Source organism: Ovis canadensis, chromosome 4, assembly GCF_042477335.2.
Source record: "Ovis canadensis isolate MfBH-ARS-UI-01 breed Bighorn chromosome 4, ARS-UI_OviCan_v2, whole genome shotgun sequence".
In the NCBI taxonomy this organism is placed as follows: domain Eukaryota; kingdom Metazoa; phylum Chordata; class Mammalia; order Artiodactyla; family Bovidae; genus Ovis; species Ovis canadensis.
Window position 1 is genome coordinate 74,904,423 of NC_091248.1, and position 19,182 is coordinate 74,923,604.

The window sequence follows — 19,182 nt, forward strand, 5'->3', positions numbered from 1 at the left end:
ATTATCAACTGTAGTCACCATGTTTTATATTAAATCCTCAGGCCATGTTCATCTTACAGCTGAAAGTTTGTATGCTTTGACTGATCTGTTCATATTTCCCTCACTTACCAACCTCTGGCAACTTCTTTTCTACCCTCTGTTTCTAGGAAATTGAATTTTTTTTTTTTTTTGTAGATTCCACCTGTGAGTGATATTGTGTGTGTGCTTTGTCACTTCAGTTGTGTTCAACTCATGCAACCCTATGGACTGTAGCTCCCCAGGCTTCTCTGTCCATGGGGATTCTCCAGGCAAAAATACTGGAGTGGGTTGCCCCCGCTAGGGGATCTGCCCCACCCAGGGATCAAACCAGTATTTGTCCTTCTCTGTCTGTCTTATTTTGTGTGTTCGGTACTTCTGTTTGGGTCTCTCCACCCCTTATGGCTCCATTTAATGGCTCACACCAGTAACATCAGCCTTGTTTAAACAGACACTTCTACCACTGCCAGCTTGCCTCCTCCATCCATTGACAAGATGATTTCCAAGGACGCATTGTATGATGAAAGCCAAGTCTGAATTTATTTAAAAACTAGGGAAAAGATGGTGAATAGTCTGGATTATCACTGAAGGAGCCCACCTGAAATGAGACAGAGCCTTGAAACATGGGGGTTCCTTTGGGGTTGGACACTGGGAGAGGCAGACTGGCCTGGTGCTTACAGGCACAGCCTTTGGATGGGCTTATTTGGACTCAAAATCTGGGTTGCCACTGAGTGCTGTATGACAGGGGACAAGCCTCCTGCTTTGTAAGGATGAACTGTCAATATTCTTAGGTCCTTCCTGACTTTGTGGGGATTCAGTGAGGTAGTCGCTCAGTGCCCTGCTTAATAATCATTTGAGCCAATTATGATTTTTTTTCAGGGTCATACATGAAATAGAACCATTTTCTTATGTTTCAAGCAAGACTGGAACCGATAATACAAACGTTTCCTTAAGTGCATTGAAGTTATCTCTTCAGCCTAAAAACCTGTAATTCCCAAGACTTAAATATTGAGAGCCTGGTGAACTAAAACAACAGTTGAGCTCCAAATAAAGATTCTGAATTCAGATGCAATCACGTTCAGTTCGATTCAGTTCAGTTGTGTCCAGCTCTTTTCGATCCCATGGACTGCAGCACGCCAGGCTTCCTGGTCCATCACCAACTCCTGGAGCTTACTCAAACTCATGTCCATTGAGTCGGTGACATGACACCATCCAACCGTCTCATCCTCTGTCATTCCCTTCTCTTCCCGCCTTCAATCTTTTCCAGCATCAGGGTCTTTTCCAGTGAGTCAGTTCTTTGCATCAGGTGCCCAAAGTATTGGAGTTTCAGCTTTACAATCAGTCCTTCCAATGAAAATTCAGGACTGATTTCCTTCAGGATTGACTACCTATCAGATCTAATCTATTTGTCACTTCCACTGTATAATCGTAAGGGATTTGATTTAGGTCATACCTGAATGGTCTAGTGGTTTTCCCTACTTTCTTCAGTTTCAGTCTGAATTTGGCAATAAGGAGTTCATGATCTGAGCCAAAGTCATCTCCCCATGTTGTTTTTGCTGACTGTATAGAGCTTCTCCATCTTTGCTGCAAATATAATCAATCTGATTTTGGTGTTGACCATCAGGTGATGTCCATGTGTAGAGTATTCTCTTGTGTTGTTGGAAGAGGGTGTTTGCTATGACCAGTGAGTTCTCTTAAACAAAACTCCATTAGCCTTTGCCCTGCTTCGTTTTGTACTCCAAGGCCAAATTTACCTGTTACTCCAGGTATCTCTTGACTTCCCTGCAATCACATAGAATACACAGCTTGAGTATATTTAACACTGCTGAGCAGTATGTTTAAAAATAGTTAAGACTGTAATTTTAATGTAATGTGTATTTTGGCACAGTGATCGTAGTAAAAAAGATCCCATAGAATCAAGAAAATGAGACTGAATTTCTGGAAAGCAAGTTTCTACCCTTGCCCTGCAGAAATGAAAAGTCTTGTGCCTGTCCTGAACTCTTTTCCTAAACGGTTGTATTACATTGGACTTCATCAATCTCAGCACTATTGACACTTTAGACTGGAGAATTCTTAGTTTTGCTGTCTGTGCTTTGCATTTGAGGGTTTTAGCAGCATCCTGGCTTTTACCCACTAGATGCCAATGGCATTCCTTCCCCCATCTGTGACAACCAGCAGTGTCTCCAGACATGGCCAATGTCCCCTGAGTGGTGGACAAATTTCCTCTTATCAAGGAGGGACTAAATCAGTGGCTCCAAGCTTGGTTCTGCATCTGAATTGTTTATGGCATATGTTGAACACAGACAGGATTATTTGTAGATGTGGTTCAAGAGCTGGGGATTCCTGTTTCTTCAAGCTTCATAGTGATGCTGATGTTCTTGGACCCAGATTTAGAAATTGTTGTTGTGCAGTCCTATACATTTCTCTCTGCTGGTGCCGCCTCTGGCTCCCACAGTAATGTTTAGGGAGTCCTTAATGCTTCCTTCAGTACAATGGTCCTAATAGTTCTTCACTTTTTCTTACTTTACAAAGAATACAAACATGACACTTTCAAGAGCTTATTTGGTCCTGCTTAAGAAAAGTGTGATGAAGCCTGTGTGATGTTACACTGCTGGGTTTTGTGCTGTCATAACCAGGTGGAATGATACTGAGACAGGAAAAGTCATGGCTCATCTGATTTTTGCAACTGTTGGATTTGGTATTGTAACAGCTATTTCTTAAACTTCCTTTAATATAAAGTGACTGAAGAACTTCCCTTTCTGGTTTTAGCTCTCTCGCTTTGTATGTGAGAGTGTGTATAATCTCTTAAAATCTTAGAGTTTGCCATGCTTTGGAGGAGAAAGATGGAAAACATGTTTCCCCTCAGCTGAGAACCCAGGTTAATTGCACAAGCATGAACTCTAGCATTCTGCTTTTTCTCTGAAGATGATCTGCAGATTTCAGTTTGCTTTCTAGGTAGGTAGGGGTGATATTCTCCTCCATCTACTTCCCTTTCTCAGCTCTGTCACTAAGAGCAGATTGGGTAACTCAGGACAGAACCTTTTATCAACCATGTTTCCTTAAGATTTTGATGACTAAGACATCTCACATTTCTAGAACCTTTCGTGTATGTCACACTGTGTACTTCGTTTTCCTGTTAGGTCAACTGGCAGTTTGTGGTGGGATATATAATTATGTAGCTTTCAGCATGAAGCAGGACTCTGGGTTCTCATAAAAAGGTGCTTTGTCCTAGAGAAAGGCAGCTTGCACTTTGTCTCTAGGGATGTGTAGACCTGTGCAAGGTGCCCAGAACTTCTCGGGAATGAGAGCAGCCTCAGGGGAAAAAAAATATGTGCTTTTCTGTTTTTTTTTTTTTTTTTTTCTAGAATTTCCATCAGATGTACTCATGAGTCCTCTGAGTCAGTGGTACCACCATGGTGCTGGACCACCTCCCCTGCAACTCCTAAAGTCTCTCAAATAGCAAATCCTGTGGAATTTACCTCCTCAGTGGTTCTTGATTCTGTCTGCCTTTTCTTGATCCTCACTGCTCTCGCTTGCCTCCACTTGCCTCCTTGGCTGGCCTCCTGGTCACCACTCTTACTTCCCCTCTAATGCATTCTCCCAGGCCTGGCAACCTTCAGTGCCTTCCCACTGCACTTGGAATAAAATCCAGACGTTCTGCCTATGAACCTGCTATCCCCAGCCTTTGCTCACCTCACCAGCTTTGCTTAGAGTTACTGCAACTTCCACCAAACTCCTATCTTGGTTCTAATTATAAGTGATTTGTTTTCTTTCATAGCTGCACACTTCTCAGAGCCTTTACAAATGTGTTTTTCTTCTAACTGGAAGTTACCAGCCTTTCATTTCTCCGCTCATCTAACTCCCGTTCCCTCTTGATCCCAGATGAAATATACACTTCTTAAAAGTCATCTGATTTCTCAGATCAGATGAAGGCCCTTGTTATATGCATTTGTAACAGTCCATATGGCTCCACTTATGCACTATGTGATGCTCTGCACAGGCCGTGTGTGTTCCCAGTGCCTAGTACAGTGCCTGATGTGTGGGAAAGTCATAAGAATAGGAGCAAAGGAAATAGGTGATGTTTATACCTTTTCTGTCTGATGATGCAATTAAATACAGTTATGAAAGGAGTGGCCCTCTGAGAAGAACGTCCCTCCCCTTGTCCCCACCGTGCATTCTAAATATATTGTTTTATCTTATGAATTGACTTTATGAAGATCTATTTTTATCCTTCCATCAAAGCATCCCATAATCAAAAGACAGCCAAATGACTTTGAGATAAGCTGTATCAATTTTCAGAATGATTATAGATGGATCATTACACTGCAACAAGTTTGCGGTGATATATTTGCATTCATCAGCCTTATCGCCGTAAGATGCTAATAATTTCCACTGTCACATCATTCTTGACCTCCTGACCCATATGAACAGCTGCCTATCTGTTACTTGTTTTGACCATCTAGATGCCCCTTGCACCTCAAACTCAACATAGTCAAAATCAGTCCTCATTGTTCCCTCCACCCCCAAACCTGTGCAGTTTTGCTTTCCTTAATATCTTCTTTTCTCAGTGATATATGAACATATACCCAGTTTGCTGAAGCTGCAACTACATGTCTTCCTAGATTCTCCTCTTTCCCTCAGCTTTTCTGTACAGTCCGTTACCTCAGAAAACTTGCATCTGGTCCCTCTTTATCACACAGGCTGCTGCTGCTTGGTGGCTCTGTTCCATCTGGTAAATGTAGGGAAATGTAGCACTCAAGGGAGGGCTTAAAAATAAGTGTGTCATGGGCCCTCAAAGGAAGAACTTTAAAAGAGAGAGAATAGTATCTTCACAAACAGGAAGTTATGCACATAAAATGGGTAGATATGAATTGAGAATAGATAAATTTGAGAAAGAAACAATTGAAAATCTCAGAAATGTAAAAGTAATAAATAAAATGTAAGAAAAACTCTACAACAGGAAAAAAGCAGTAAAATACATAGAGTTATTCCATGGTGGGTTTGGCTAAAGAGAGAACCAGTAATGTGGAAGTTGGAAATAAGGAATACATCCAGAATATATTCCAAAAGATAAAGGAATGAAAAATACAAATGTGAAGTTATCTTGAAAGGACAGGTTAAGAAGTCCCATCCTGTGTCTAACTGGCAGTCCTACTAATAAAGAGCAAGAATGGAAGAAATGGTGGAGAGGTAATATTTGAGATCCTGCCCAGTACTGTAATTCCACATGGGCCTCTGGATCTGGCCCGCTGGATGGATAGAGGGTGTGTCATGAGGAACTGTATGGACTCAATATTCTGTCCAAGAGTCATGAAAAAAAGGGAATGTTTCTCAGCAGAAGGTTTCACTGCACGTGATGTGATCTGCATTTTTAGAGGGTCAAAATTTAAGAACTGTTTTGTGAGAAATAAAATTAAATAAGAGAGATTAGTTAGACAGTAATTAGTTGCAGTAGCCCAAGTGAGAAATAATTATGTCATGGCCTAGGATGGTGACCTGGAGAAGGGAATGGCAACCCACTTCAGTATTCTTGCCTGGAGAATCCCATGGACAGAGGAGTCTGGTGGGCTACAGTTCATAGTGATGCAGAGGGTCAGATGCGACTGAAGTGACTTAGCACAGCACAGGATAGTGACAGAGGATACAAAAAGAAGTAAGACAAGTGAGCACGCTATTTAACATCTTGAGATCCTCGTACAGTTTTCTCAGTTGTAATGTAGGCTTAGTAACATCATCTTGCAATGGGGATATGGTAGTCACTCAGTAAATGATAGCTATTGCTATTATCTTTGTTATCGGAAGGGCTGACCAAATGACAATAGACAGTGAAAGTGTGGGTTAATGACATGTCAAAGGTAGGGCAAGTTTAAAAGTTGTTGATACAGTCAGACGTTTGCCTGTTTCGGATCCTCCGAGAAGAGCCTGTTTTATTGTTCTTCCGGCTCTGGGTTAGCCTCTGGTAGTCATGGTCACACTCATGGGACATATATTTGAGACTTAGAAGCCCGAGTTTCTCCACTACTTGCTGGCACATTTCTCAGCACATCCATTACCACCGAAGAAAGGAGGATGGGGGACTTCCCTGGTGGTCCAGTGGTTAAGAATCTGCACGCCAGTGCAAGGGACCCAGGTTTGATCCCTGGTCAGGGAACTAAGATCCCAGGTGCTGTGGGGCAACTGAGCCCACGCATCACAACTGAGACACAGTGCCGCCAAATAAATAATCTTTTTCAAAAAGAAAGGTGAATTGGTGCTAGTGCATCCACTCACGGTAAACACTCATCCACTCAACAGTAAACCAACTCCATGGCACAGAGAGACGAGAAGAGGGGGAACTAGAAAGTAAAAAAAGTAAACTGATTCTTAAAACTCTCTTTGCCACGACTTAGTATTCTTTTGACAGCTTTCTTAGTCGGATGTCAGTTTCTTCGCAGTTGATAAACATTCATAATCCTGTGTTTAAATTGAACTTGAACCCTACTTTGCCTCCAGAGCTTATCTGGCTTTATCTGGTCTGCTATTACCTTATCCATCACAGTCAGCAGTCGTTTCTGTTTATTCTATCAAGCGTATCTGACTTTTTATCAATACTTTCATACCATGCACATAAATAGGATTAACCTTCCACATATGAGCTTAGCACAGATAAGTGCACTGTTTCACGGAAGAGAAGGTAGGCAGACCTTAGGACCTGAATTGAGTCACAGAGTGAATCACTCACTCATTTCCATATAAAAGAGAACACTTGACTTAAGGCAATTTGATCTCTGGTTCAAGGAGATCAAATTGCCAACATCCATTGGATCATCGAAAAAAGGAAGAGAGTTCCAGAGAGTTCTGCTTTATTGACTATGCCAAAGCCTTTTACTGTGTGGATCACTACAAACTGGAAAGTTCTTCAAGTGATGGGAATACCAGACCACCTGACTTGCCTCCTGAGAAATCTGTATGCAGGTCAAAAAGCAACATTTAGAACTGGACATGGAACAACAGATTGGTTCCAAATTGGGAAAAGAGTACGTCAAGGCCGTATATTGTCACCAGGCTTATTTAACTTATATACAGAGTACATCATGCAAAATGTCGGGCTGGATGAAGCACAAGTTGGAATCAAGATTGTTGGGAGAAATATCAGTAACCTCAGGTATGCAGTTGACACTATCCTTATGGCAGAAAGTGAAAAAGAACTAAAGAGCCTCTTGATGAAAGTGAAAGAGGAGAGTGAAAAGGTTCGCTTACATTTGAATCAGTTCTCATGAGGTGGATGAAACTGGAGCCGATTATACAGAGTGAAGTAAGCCAGAAAGAAAAACACCAATACAGTATACTAACGCATATATATGGAATTTAGAAAGATGGTAACGATAACCCTGTATGGGAGACAGCAAAAGAGACACAGATGTATAGAACAGTCTTTTGGACTCTGTGGGAGAGGGAGAGGGTGGGATGATTTGGGAGAATATCATGTAAGAATATCATGTAAGAAACGAATCGCCAGTCTAGGTTCGATGCAGGGTGCAGGATGTTTGGGGCTGGTGCACTGGGATGATCCAGAGGGATGGTATGGGGAGGGAAGTGGGAGGGGGGTTCGGGATTGGGAACATGTGTACACCCGAGGTGGATTCATGTTGATGTGTGGCAAAACCAATACTTATATTGTAAAGTAAAGAAAAATAATAATAATTAAAAAAACAACAACAAAAAAAAACAAAAACAAAAAATACCCTCAACATTCAGAAAGCTAAGATCATGGCATCTGGTCCCATCACTTCATGGCAAATAGATGGGGAAACAGTGGAAACAATGACAAATTTTATTTTAGGGGACTCCAAAATCACTGCAGATGGTGACTGCAGCCATGAAATTAAAAGATGCTTGCTCCTTGAAAGAAAAATTATGACCAACCTAGACAGCCTATTAAAAAGCAGAGACATTACTTTGCTAACAAAAGTCCGTCTAGTCAAAGCTATGGTTTTTCCAGTAGTCATGTATGGATGTGAGAGTTAGACTATAAAGAAAGCTGAGCGCCGAAGAATTGATGCTTCTGAACTGTGGTGTTGGAGAGAACTCTTGAGAGTCCCTTGGATTGCAAGGAGATCCAACCAGTCCATCCTAAAGGAAATCAGTCCTAAATATTCATTGGAAAGACTGATGCTGAAGCTGAAACTCCAATATTTGGCCACCTTATGTGAAGAACTGACTCCTTGGAAAAGACCTTGATGCTGGGAAAGATTGAATGCAGACTAGAAGGGGACAACAGAGGATGAGGTGGTTGGATGGCATCACTGATTCGATGGACATGAGTCTGAGTAAGTTCTGGGAGTTGGTGATGGACAGGGAAGCCTGGCATGCTGCAGTTTATGGGGTCCGGAAGAGTTGGACACGACTGAGTGACTGAATCGAACTTAACTGACTCAAGGTGTGGTGGAATGAAATGGCCCACCAGACAGGGTGGAATTATCTGGGAGCACTTCCTGGAAAAGACAGATGTTAAGGAAGGTTGCTGCTGCTGCTGCTGAGTCGCTTCAGTCGTTTCCAACTCTGTGCGACCCCATAGACGGCAGCTCATGAGGCTCCCCCGTCCCTGGGATTCTCCAGGCAAGAACACTGGAGTGGGTTGCCATTTCCTTCTCCAATGCATGAAAGTGAAAAGTGAAAGTGAAGTTGCTCAGTCGTGTCCGACTCTTAGTGACCCCATGGACTGTGGCCCACCAGGCTCCTCCGTCCATGGGATTTTCCAGGCAAGAGTGCTGGAGTGCGATGCCATTGCCTTCTCCGTTAAGGAAGGTAGAGAAGGATATAGTAGTTGGGAAAGTTGTTGTTTTTGCTGCCTGAGATATTGAAATTTGGGGAAAAAAGTATATCCATAGCAACATTGGTATTAGGACAATGTAAAATAGTCAAGAAGAAGGAAGAAGACTCAGGAAAGATAATTGATGTGAGTAGGGCTTTATTTTTGCATTATTCATCTCTACATTTTTGTCATTTTCTAAAATTGCAGTTTTGCTTCCAATTGAAGGAGAACACCGTTTCTACTGAGCAGAGGTATATCGGAGAACCTAAAAGAGAAAGAGGACCTTCTCCTCCTCTTTAACTCATTACTAATGAGAGTACTGATTATTTTTTGTGTCTGCTCATTTACATAGTCTGGTGATTTTTATGATGCAAAGACTGCACTTGGTCTTGCTGAATCTAATATTTAATTAGATTCATAAAGCTTGAAACAAGTCATTTTTAGTAAACTATTTTTAAAACAAATCATCTGTCGAGAAAAAGGTGTCATAGCCTGTCATCTTTCTATTTTTAAAATTAATGGGATACATAGTTTTTCCTGCTTTGGAGATAGAGTTGTGAGTCCTTTCCCCCCCACCCCCTGCCTTTGTCATTTCTAACAGTCACTGGAATCTTGTGTCAGTGATTCCCATTGGAACTGTTGTCAAAATGTTTGCTTTCCAAGAACCAGCTATTAGTAAATTTGCCTCAGGGAAGTGTGGTTTTTGTCATTAACTTTCAGTTTATTTAAGCAGCTATTAGGAAAACAGAATATTCATACACACTTCTCAGAGACATCTGATTCCTTCATATTAAAGGTATATGGTTGGAAGCATGGAGAGCAGTCACCAGGCTCATTGGAGGAAGAGTAAAGCTGTTATAAAAATGACCGGTGTTTTTGACGTGGTGTCAGGAGGCACCTCCGGGAACTAGATGGATTACTTATTGCACCTGAAAGTTTTTCCAAGTCACATTGTAGGCTACGTCTCAGTCAACATGCATATATCCCTTCTCAGAGGTGTCCTGACATTTAGGAGCTGGGTTTCTTTTCTTTCTAGACCAACATTACTCATAACTGCTGGGCAGAATATGTTCAATGAATTTCCATCTATGAAGGAAAGTAAAAATCCCAGGTCCTGTGCTGTACCAGCTCAAAGTGTCAAAACAAAGCATCTGTCACATTCTTTTAAAGCACTGGAGAATGACTTTATAACAGTCTGGGACCAAGAACTTTCAGTCTTGGGTGAAAATGGTTTTGCAATTACAGAGCTGTCTGACAGTGGCCCTCTGGCAGAGTAGCTATGAGGTGGTGATGGGAGACTGCTCCTGCCTTTCTCTTGCTGTCTTCCATCTTTAGCTTCTGCCTGAGCTTCAGAGGCAGTTGGAAGAGACCAGAAGAAAGGGAAAGAAGCTGAAAGTCTGAAAAAAGATGTGTTTTTAATTTTTTTTAAAAATTCATTAATTGCACGCCTTGTAGCCTAGTAGCCATTTGCTTGGGAGGTGACAGAGGTGAGTTTCAGAGGCAGTGTCTCCCTCCAAATGTGTATAATCTGGTTGGCAGAGGAAACAAAAATGCATTGAAGAGTAAAGAACAGGATGAGATGAGTGCCAAAGGCAGCACTGGGGGCTGGAGTCACTCCAGGAAGAAGGAAGAAGAACTGGATATTCATTCGTTCATGTATTTAATTTTCTTAACCAACATTTAAAGAAAGTACCTGCAAAGTGTCCAAGCTGGATACACAAAATGAAAGAACCTATTCAGAGGTAACATGCCTTGCTGTGTACCAGGTGCAGTTTTGAGGGATTGATATAACATCCTCTCAATTAATCCTCACTACCCTACAATGTACAAGGTGCTACTTTATTTTCGGAAAAGAAAATGGAAACATTGAAAGGAGAAGTAGTAAGCCTAAAGCTACAAAACCAGGGACTGCAGAAGTTGGGGTTCTACCCAGGAAGTCATTTTCTAAAGTTATTCTAGTGCTCATAGTTGGGGTAAGATGTAGAAAAGCAAGTTGTTGATAAAAATTCAGCATTCTGAGTGCTTTTTTGGTGTCCCTACTGCTATCTCATAAGCATACCCCCACCCTGTATCTTTAAAAACATTTGAAATAAATACGGTTTTGAAGAAGCCAAGCTTTCTTTCTGACGTGATGCTCTTTTTAGGACAGACATGGGCCTGAGAAGTGGATGTCAGAGGTAGGAACAGCAGCCCACAATTTATAGTTGCTGACAAGTGTGTATCACTTCAGATGAGGGAGATATCAGCCTCCACAGGCCAGTGTCAAGGCAGAAATGTGGGCAGTGGGGATGTGCGAGCTCTGAGGTGAGCATCTGGGTTGCATAGTATCCCCAGGGCAGGTGCCCTGCCAACAGGCAGGGACAGGTGGTTGAATGGGAACTTCCCTCATAGGCGAGGGGCATTGACGAGGGATAACAGCTGGGCTGTGTCTGGGGAACGTGCCTCAAGGCAGGCTGGACTCCACAGCCTCTGATATAAACAACTGGAGAGCCCCAAGGATGTTTCTTCGGGGGGTCCTCTCACGTCTGAAAGGAGCCATGAGCTTTGGGCGGGGAGAGTGAGATATAAATACACACACACACACACACACACACACACATATATTTTTTGAGATAAAAGTGAGACAGGAGGAGGATCTGCTTTAGTGAGGAAGAGAATGTAGCGCTAATCTTGAAGAGACGTCCATGTGGCTCCGCACCAAGGGTTGTTGGTAATGCAGGATCAGACCTTAGAAGAGGGGTCATAGTGGGAGGCATGGATTCAGAGATCTAGGACACTGGCATTTCATTGAAAGCAAGAGAGAGTTTAGGGAGAAAAGTGAAGGACCAACACCCACTTTAAGGGTTAGGGAGAAAAGGATGCATTCTCTTTTCTCCCTAATCCTTAAAAAAAAATTTTTTTTTCTTACCCACTTGCAATAGTTTTAACAGTGGCCCCAAAGGTATGTCCAAATTATACCACCTGGAATATGAAAAGGTGACCTTATTTGAAAAAGGTGTTTTATATATATAATTGTGTATCTTGTGATGGAATCACCCTGGATTTACATCCTTCTTGTAAGAAGAGAACACCATGTGAGAACAGAGGCAGAGATATAGATCACAAGCTAATTGCTAGTGAATTTGACCATTCTCAGGAATTCAGGTGATTTTATGAAAAGTAAATAAAAAATCTTTTGTACTGGAAAGTTGCTTTCTGGATGTAGTCTATGATAAATTAAGTTGAATAAAGGAATTCTTTTGGAGAGTAAGAGTTTAAAAGAGAGGGATAAATTTAAAGAAAAAACCCAACAATAAAAAGCTTATTTACTCCATGAATATAATTGTTGGCACCAGGTACTTTGCCAATAAAATTCATTTCGAAATGCATACTTTGTTTGATGAATAAAAAATTTGTGTCATTATTGAAATTTTCTCAAATTAGTATAAAGAGAAGAAATACTTTCATGTAGTGAACAATGACCTCACCATTGCTAAAGGGAACAAGTAGAGAGTCTATTTAGTCCCCAGTCACCTGCACTTGGAAATCTGGTAACTGACTAACCCTCTGGGTTATCCTTAAAAACATTTCTATTCTTTCCATCTTAGTTCATTACTGAATCTGAGAAGGCTGATTTGACCTTCAAAACAAAAAACTTAAGGGATTTAGTTGTGATTTTTGTTAAGTTACAAAAACATGGTCAGGCAATTAAAATAATTTTTCCTTGATATTTTACATGGAGATATATTCCTGTAGAGTATAGAATTTATTTTAGTTCCTTTATGGTTTATGGACTCAGAGAAGAACCAGTTTTTATCCTTTTATATCAAAGTTTCTTTTCTTCTGGGCTTTTCTCTCAATGAGATGAAAGGCAAATATTACATGGGTCCATAGAAAGCTACTAAGGGAATGCGCTTGTCATCCTACTCCAAAGTTTTAGTGAACTTCCAAGCATGCCTTGGAAGCTTTCTTTTCCTCAGGTGAAACTTGTATTATTATAAAAACATCTTATGTAACTTGAACAAATATTAACTAAAACGTAGAGCCGATCTTCAGTTTAGAATTTAAGTCAGGCAAGGAGCTCACATCAAATTGAATGTTTTATATAGAAAGTGAGAAAAGTACTGCTACCAAAATAGTGTATTTGGGAGTATCTCGTTCCATCCCTGTTTACAGCAATAGTTCCTGCTCACCTGTGTGGCCTTGCTAAAGGATGGTGACAATCATTTGATTGATATCTGTTTTATCACCTGTTGAATTATACTGCTCATCAGCTGGCTGGCTCAATGCTCTCCCAAAGCTGTGAATCACAGAGCGGTCTGTGTGGGGAGTGGTGACAACTTTCACATGCCTTAAGCAGCTGCTTGTAGCCACCCCACAGTGGTTTACATGGTAGGAAGTGGGATTTGTGCTGGTTAATCCAGGCTATACTTTGAAATGGTTTACTTTGATGTTGTTGGTTGTTTTTTTCTGTTTTGCTTTTCAATATGCATTAATCATTTTTCTTAGTTTTTATTGGAGTATATACTTGCTTTAAAATGTTGTGTTAGTGTCTGCTGTACAGCAAAGTGAATCAGCTGTATGTATACACATGTATGTGTATATTAAGTTGTTTCAGTCATGTCCGACTCTTTGCAACCCTGTGGACTGTAGCAGGCCAAGCTCCTCTGACGTCGGTGATGCTATCCAGTTGAATAGCATCTCATCCTCTGTCGTCCCCTTCTCCTCCTGCCTTCTATCTTTCCCAGCAACAGGGTCTTTTCCAGTGAGTCAGTTCTTCACATCAGGTGGCCAAAGTATTGGAGCTTCAGTTTCAGCATCAGTCATTCCAACGAAGATTCTCCATTAGAAATAGGTCCTCATTAGTTACCTATTTTATATGTAGTAGTCATAGTATATATGTCAACCCCAATCTCTCAAGTCGTCCCATCCCCCATTTCTCCCCTTGCTGTGCTGTCCACACATTTGTTCTCTACATGTATGTCTCTATGTTTGCCTTGCAAACAGGTTCATCTGTACCATTATTCTAGATTCCACATATATGTGTTAATAAACAGTACTTATTTTTCTGACTTACTTCACTCTGTATGAAACTCTCTAGGTTGATCCATATCTCTACAAATGACTCAATTTCATTCTTTTTATGGCTAAGTAATATTCCATTGTATATCTATACCACATCTTTATCAATTCATCTGTTGATGGGCATTTAGGAAATGGATTACTTTTATAATCAAGGCTTTTCTGTTGGTTCTTTTTCTTTGTTAAATAAAGTAAGTGAATTTTCCATTTAATAGAAATATATTGAGTTTCTCATATCCTGTTAGCATCTGTGAACTGTGCAATACTGAGGGGTGGAGAAGGTGACAAAGATGAATTAAGATACCTTGTTTTCAAGGGACAAGAAAATAAGACAAATATACTAGGTCCTTAGGAGTGATTCATCTAATATGCTAAGTATAGAGGGACTTTGTTGCCAACAAAGGTCCATCTAGTCAAAGCTATGGTTTTTCCAGTAGTCGTGTATGGATGTGAGAGTTGGACTATAAAGAAAGCTGAGGGCTGAAGAATTGATGCTTTTGAATTGTGGTGTTAGAGAAGACTTTTGAGAGTCCCTTGGACTGCAAGGAGATCCAACCAGTGAATCCTAGAGGAAATCAACCCTGAATATTCATTGGAAAGACTGATGCTGAAGCTGAAGCTCCAATACTTTGGCCACCTGATGCAAAGAGCCAGCTCATTGGAAAAGACCCTGATGCTGAGAAAGACTGAAGGCAGGAGAAGAAGGGGCCAACAGACGTTGAGATCACTGACTCAATGGACATGAATTTGAGCAAACTCAGAGAGATGGTGGAAGTTCAGAGGAACCTGGCGTGCCACAGCCATGGGGTCACAAAGAGTCGGGCACAACTTTAGTGCCTGAGCACTGGGGCTTCCCTGGTGGCTCAGTGGTAAAGAATTCACCTGCCAGTTCAGGAGACATGAGTTTGATCCCTGATCCAGGAAGATCCCACCATGTGGTGGAAAAACTAAACCTATGTGCCACAACTATCGAATTCATGTTCTAGAGCCCGGAAGTGGCAACTATTAAACCCGCGAGCCCTAGAGCTCTTTTCTGCAACAAGAGAAGCCACCACAAAGAGAAACCTGCACATCACAACTAGAGAGTAGAGCCCAGTTGCTGCAACTAGAGAAAAGCCTTCACAGCAATGAGGACCTAGCACAGCCAAAAATAATATTTAAAAAAATGGCATAAAGTAGAAGTATGGGGGTGGGATTTTTTGGATGAATCGTTCGCTAATCCAAAAGCATGGGGAACATGTACAACATTAGTAGACAGTTTGATTGCTTGAGACCAGATTGTGGAAGGCCTTGGATGACAAGCTAAGAGATTTATACAATACAGGTGATGGTCATTGAAGATCTATGGTGGATATTAGAGCAAAAGAACAACATGAGCGAAGTTTATGGGGAAAGTCTAATTTTACCTAATTATAATCAATGCAGGAATTAGAAAGAAAGAAACTGGTGATGGACAGACTTATTTGTAAGTATCTGATGCCAGGATACTGAGAATTCTTAACCAAAGGTGGTAGTTAGGTCTGGAAGGGATAAAGCAGAGAGAGGTGTTTGCGAAGTAATGATGAGACTCAGTGTCTTGTAGATATCTGTATATCACAGAATAGAGAAGGCAAAGATAAGTTCTCTAGAAATCCACATGAAAGAACTACTAGACGTAGGTAATACAAATATAGGAACTAATGCAAGGTCAGAATCTGTGTTTGATACGCCAGTGTAATGTTTGACTGGAAATTTATGGCAAGTAGTTAATGCTAGTAATGATGGGCTGTTCCTCAGGAAAGGCCCTGGGGCTGAGGAAGCAGAATTAAGAGTGATGGAACTGGGGTATGATTTATCTGGTAGAAACTGGAATGAGGAATGCCAAGCTCTTAGAAGAGCAATTTGGAGGAGGTGAGAAGTAATGATATGAATGCCACAGAGGAAGATGTAATACCACCTGTAACAAATCAGACCCGAAGGGTGAAGAAATAAAGGTTAATGATGCTCTGGGCTGTAGTGGTATCATAGTGAGACAGAAACAGTCATGACTGAAATGGTGAGAATTTGGGTGTGGGGACATGCTATTATTGGGTTAGGGAATCGTGAGAGTAATTATTTTTGTTTGTACATTTAATAAGATTCTTGAAGGAGAGTTAACATGCTGTTTCTAACAAACTGCCAGAGATTTCTAAGAGTGGAATCAGATTACAGACTTGGGACAGCTGAAATGAATGAGGAACTGACCAGTTGAATGAAAACAGAAGAGATAGGAACATAAATCTGAAGTTAGAAGTAAAACAAATAATGAGGAATCTCTTGGATTTTATCGGAGGATTGTTGCATTTAACTGTAGGAGATGGAAGGAAATACAGCAACTCTGGAAAGATGGTTTCAAAAAGAAGGTAGTAATGACATTAAAAATGTGAATGAATTAAGGGAGATGAAAATTGTGAAGTCATTGGAATTAGGTTTGGGTGGTGGAGTTCAGTGTTTCTTTGGAACATGTAAAGAAGGGAGGGGACAGGTGTAGGATGTGGGCCGTGGGACCAGCCCGTGCTTACACAGCATTCCTTTTAATTGGTGAGGCTGCAGTTATGTTAACTGTGAGTCCTTTTCCTCTGGGGTTTTAAGTTTTTCTCTAATCTTTCTCTGTTAAATCTCTAAACTTTGTTCTTCCAGAGTCTTTACTCCTTTCATATAGCCAACTTCAGAATGTTCTAGATATAATAGTTCTAGAAGCCCACTTCTATCTTTTCAAATTTGACTCTGAAACTATGAATCAGACCTGGATTAAAATCTGAATTCCTCTAAGTTACCTAGACTTTAAGAATTCCCATTCTGAAAGCAGTAATTTAAATGCCTTCTCCTACATCATTAGCAACACTTTCTTGACTCGATCTGTTCTTTCAATATAATTTAAGTCTGAAATTTGACCCTGTTATTTATATTTTAGTTTTGAGGATGCAAGAAGATTGGGGGAGTTAGGAGACTGGTAGGTAAATAAGTGTTAGTCACTCAGTTGTGTCCAGCTCTTTGTGACCCCATGGACTGGGGCCTGCCAGGCTTCTCCTCTGTCCATGGGATTTCCCAGGTGAGAATACTGGGTTGGGTTGCCATCCCCTTCTCCAGCGGATCTTCCCAACCCAGGGACTGAACCCAGGTCTCCTGCATTGCAGGCAGATTCTTTACCATCTGAATGACTGCAGCTAATCTAGGAGACTGGTAAGTCCTCATGAAATACTAATAGCCTGGAGAGGTCTCTGACAGCTGGAAGTGCAAAATCCTCAATTTATGGAAAAAGTTTTGTTCCTAAAGCTCCTTTCTCCTTTGGTTGGGAGTGTACATTTGCTCTTTGACTCACAGCCAGAACCATAAACAATGGACAAGTTCTTGCAAAGGCCTCAAGTTGTAACGTGTAACCTCAATGTCGAATCCAATCTCCATTTCTAATCTTAGTCTAGAAGAGATTAACTCAAGATGCTGATATGCACTGTCTTTCCACCCCTCCACAATTCTTGGTCCCTCTTCTGCCCATTGCATTTAGAGTTGTAGGCAGACATTCTTCTGAAAACATGGCGGTGGGCTTAGTCATAGACCCTAGCGCCCCAGAGTGCAGGAGAGTGTTGGAGGAACACTGAGGGCAGCATTGGAGCTTTTACCAGGGCCCTGAAGCCCTTAGGAAGGGACTGTGAAGAACGGAGTGCGTGGAATTAACCAAGAGGGGGCCCTAGCAATGTTGGGTCCAAGGGCAAGGATGCAAAGAGGAAATCAAGCTCTTCTAGTGACATGAGAGGGTAAAGAAGTGGAGCCCTAACCCTTTTTTGAGTCTTTTGCCCTTTATTTTAATTTTCATTTAATTCTTATGAAAACCCTGAGGAGTGGGTAGGTCTTTTACCCATTTTACAGATAAGCTAGTTGTGGTTCAGCAAATTAAGGAAGATGTCAGTCTCACTGCAAGCAAGTTGACACAGCTAGGATTTAAACCAATTCTGCTTGATTCAGATTCCTTCTGCCATACCTCAGTGCCCAGAGGAACAGGAGGAGAAAGTGTTAGCTGCTATTCTGTGGTTGTATTTGAAAATCCAGGACCGTGTGTTGTATTTCTTTGATTTCTCTTCCCCAAGACAATTTGTTTCTTGTCTGTGATGTGTTCCTTTGGTAGACACACTCCTGCCCATCCCAGGAGACAGCTGGGGTCTGTTTACATCCAAAGCAGAAAGAGTTTCGACATGTCTAGATGAGCTGTGTGTGTCTCTTCACTACATTCTTTCTATCTGGAGGCAGGCAGAGCACAGCTGCGGCTGTTAGGCCAAGAGTACAGCTGTAGTCAGCCGCCAGTTGACACCACAGCACATGGTGTCATGGTCCCGTTACGCGCTTGTGTCCTGCTCAAGCTGCGGCATGATTGACAATTGCCGGGACCACAGTTGTGGGAAGAATTCTATGTACTTTGTAGGAACAATGTCTCTATGCTTCATACTCCACTTGCCTCATGTTCTCATAAAATTACCCTACATCCAAGCTTGTTTGCAAAAAGCCAAACTACTAGTTGCCCTACCCATGTACTACTCTTAAGGAATTATGGTGATCAATTTACTTTGTAGATTGTTATTGCCTGTGAGATCTTTGACCAAAACTATGTTTCATCCTAACTTTAATGCAGCTAAGTTAAATACTGGGGCTTCCCTGGTGGCTCAGATGGTAAAGAATCTGCCTGCAATGCAGGAGACCTGGTTTCAATCCCTGGGTCAGGAAGATCTTCTGGAGAAAGAAATGGCAACCCACTCCAGTATTCTTGCCTGGACAATTCCATGGACAGAGGAGCCTGGTGGGCTACAGTCTATGAGATCGAAAAGAGTTGGACATGACTAAGCGACTAACACTTTCACTTTCAAGTGAAATATGATGTATATTTTGTTCAACTCTCATGTTAAGTATAGAAAAAAGGACCCAAAGGATAATACATCATTAATGCATTACTTTGCCGACTAAGGTCCGTCTAGTCAAGGCTATGGTTTTTCCTGTGGTCATGTATGGATGTGAGAGTTGGACTGTGAAGAAGGCTGAGTGCCGAAGAATTGATGCTTTTGAACTGTGGTGTTGGAGAAAACTCTTGAGAGTCCCTTGGACTGCAAGGAGATCCAACCAATCCATTCTGAAGGAGATCAACCCTGGGATTTCTTTGGAAGGAATGATGCTAAAGCTGAAGCTCCAGTACTTTGGCCACCTCATGAGAAGAGTTGACTCATTGGAAAAGACTCTGATGCTGGGAGGGATTGGGGGCAGGAGGAGAAGGGGACGACAGAGGATGAGATGGCTGGATGGCATCACTG

General features: G+C 41.5%; 1 protein-coding gene across 4 annotated transcripts in view; it reads left to right on the top strand.

Moving 5' to 3' along the window:
- ELMO1 (engulfment and cell motility 1) overlaps window positions 1-19,182 on the top strand; it is a 583,367-nt gene that overhangs the window by 120,377 nt on the left and 443,808 nt on the right. The gene's annotated exons all lie outside the window — the stretch shown is intronic.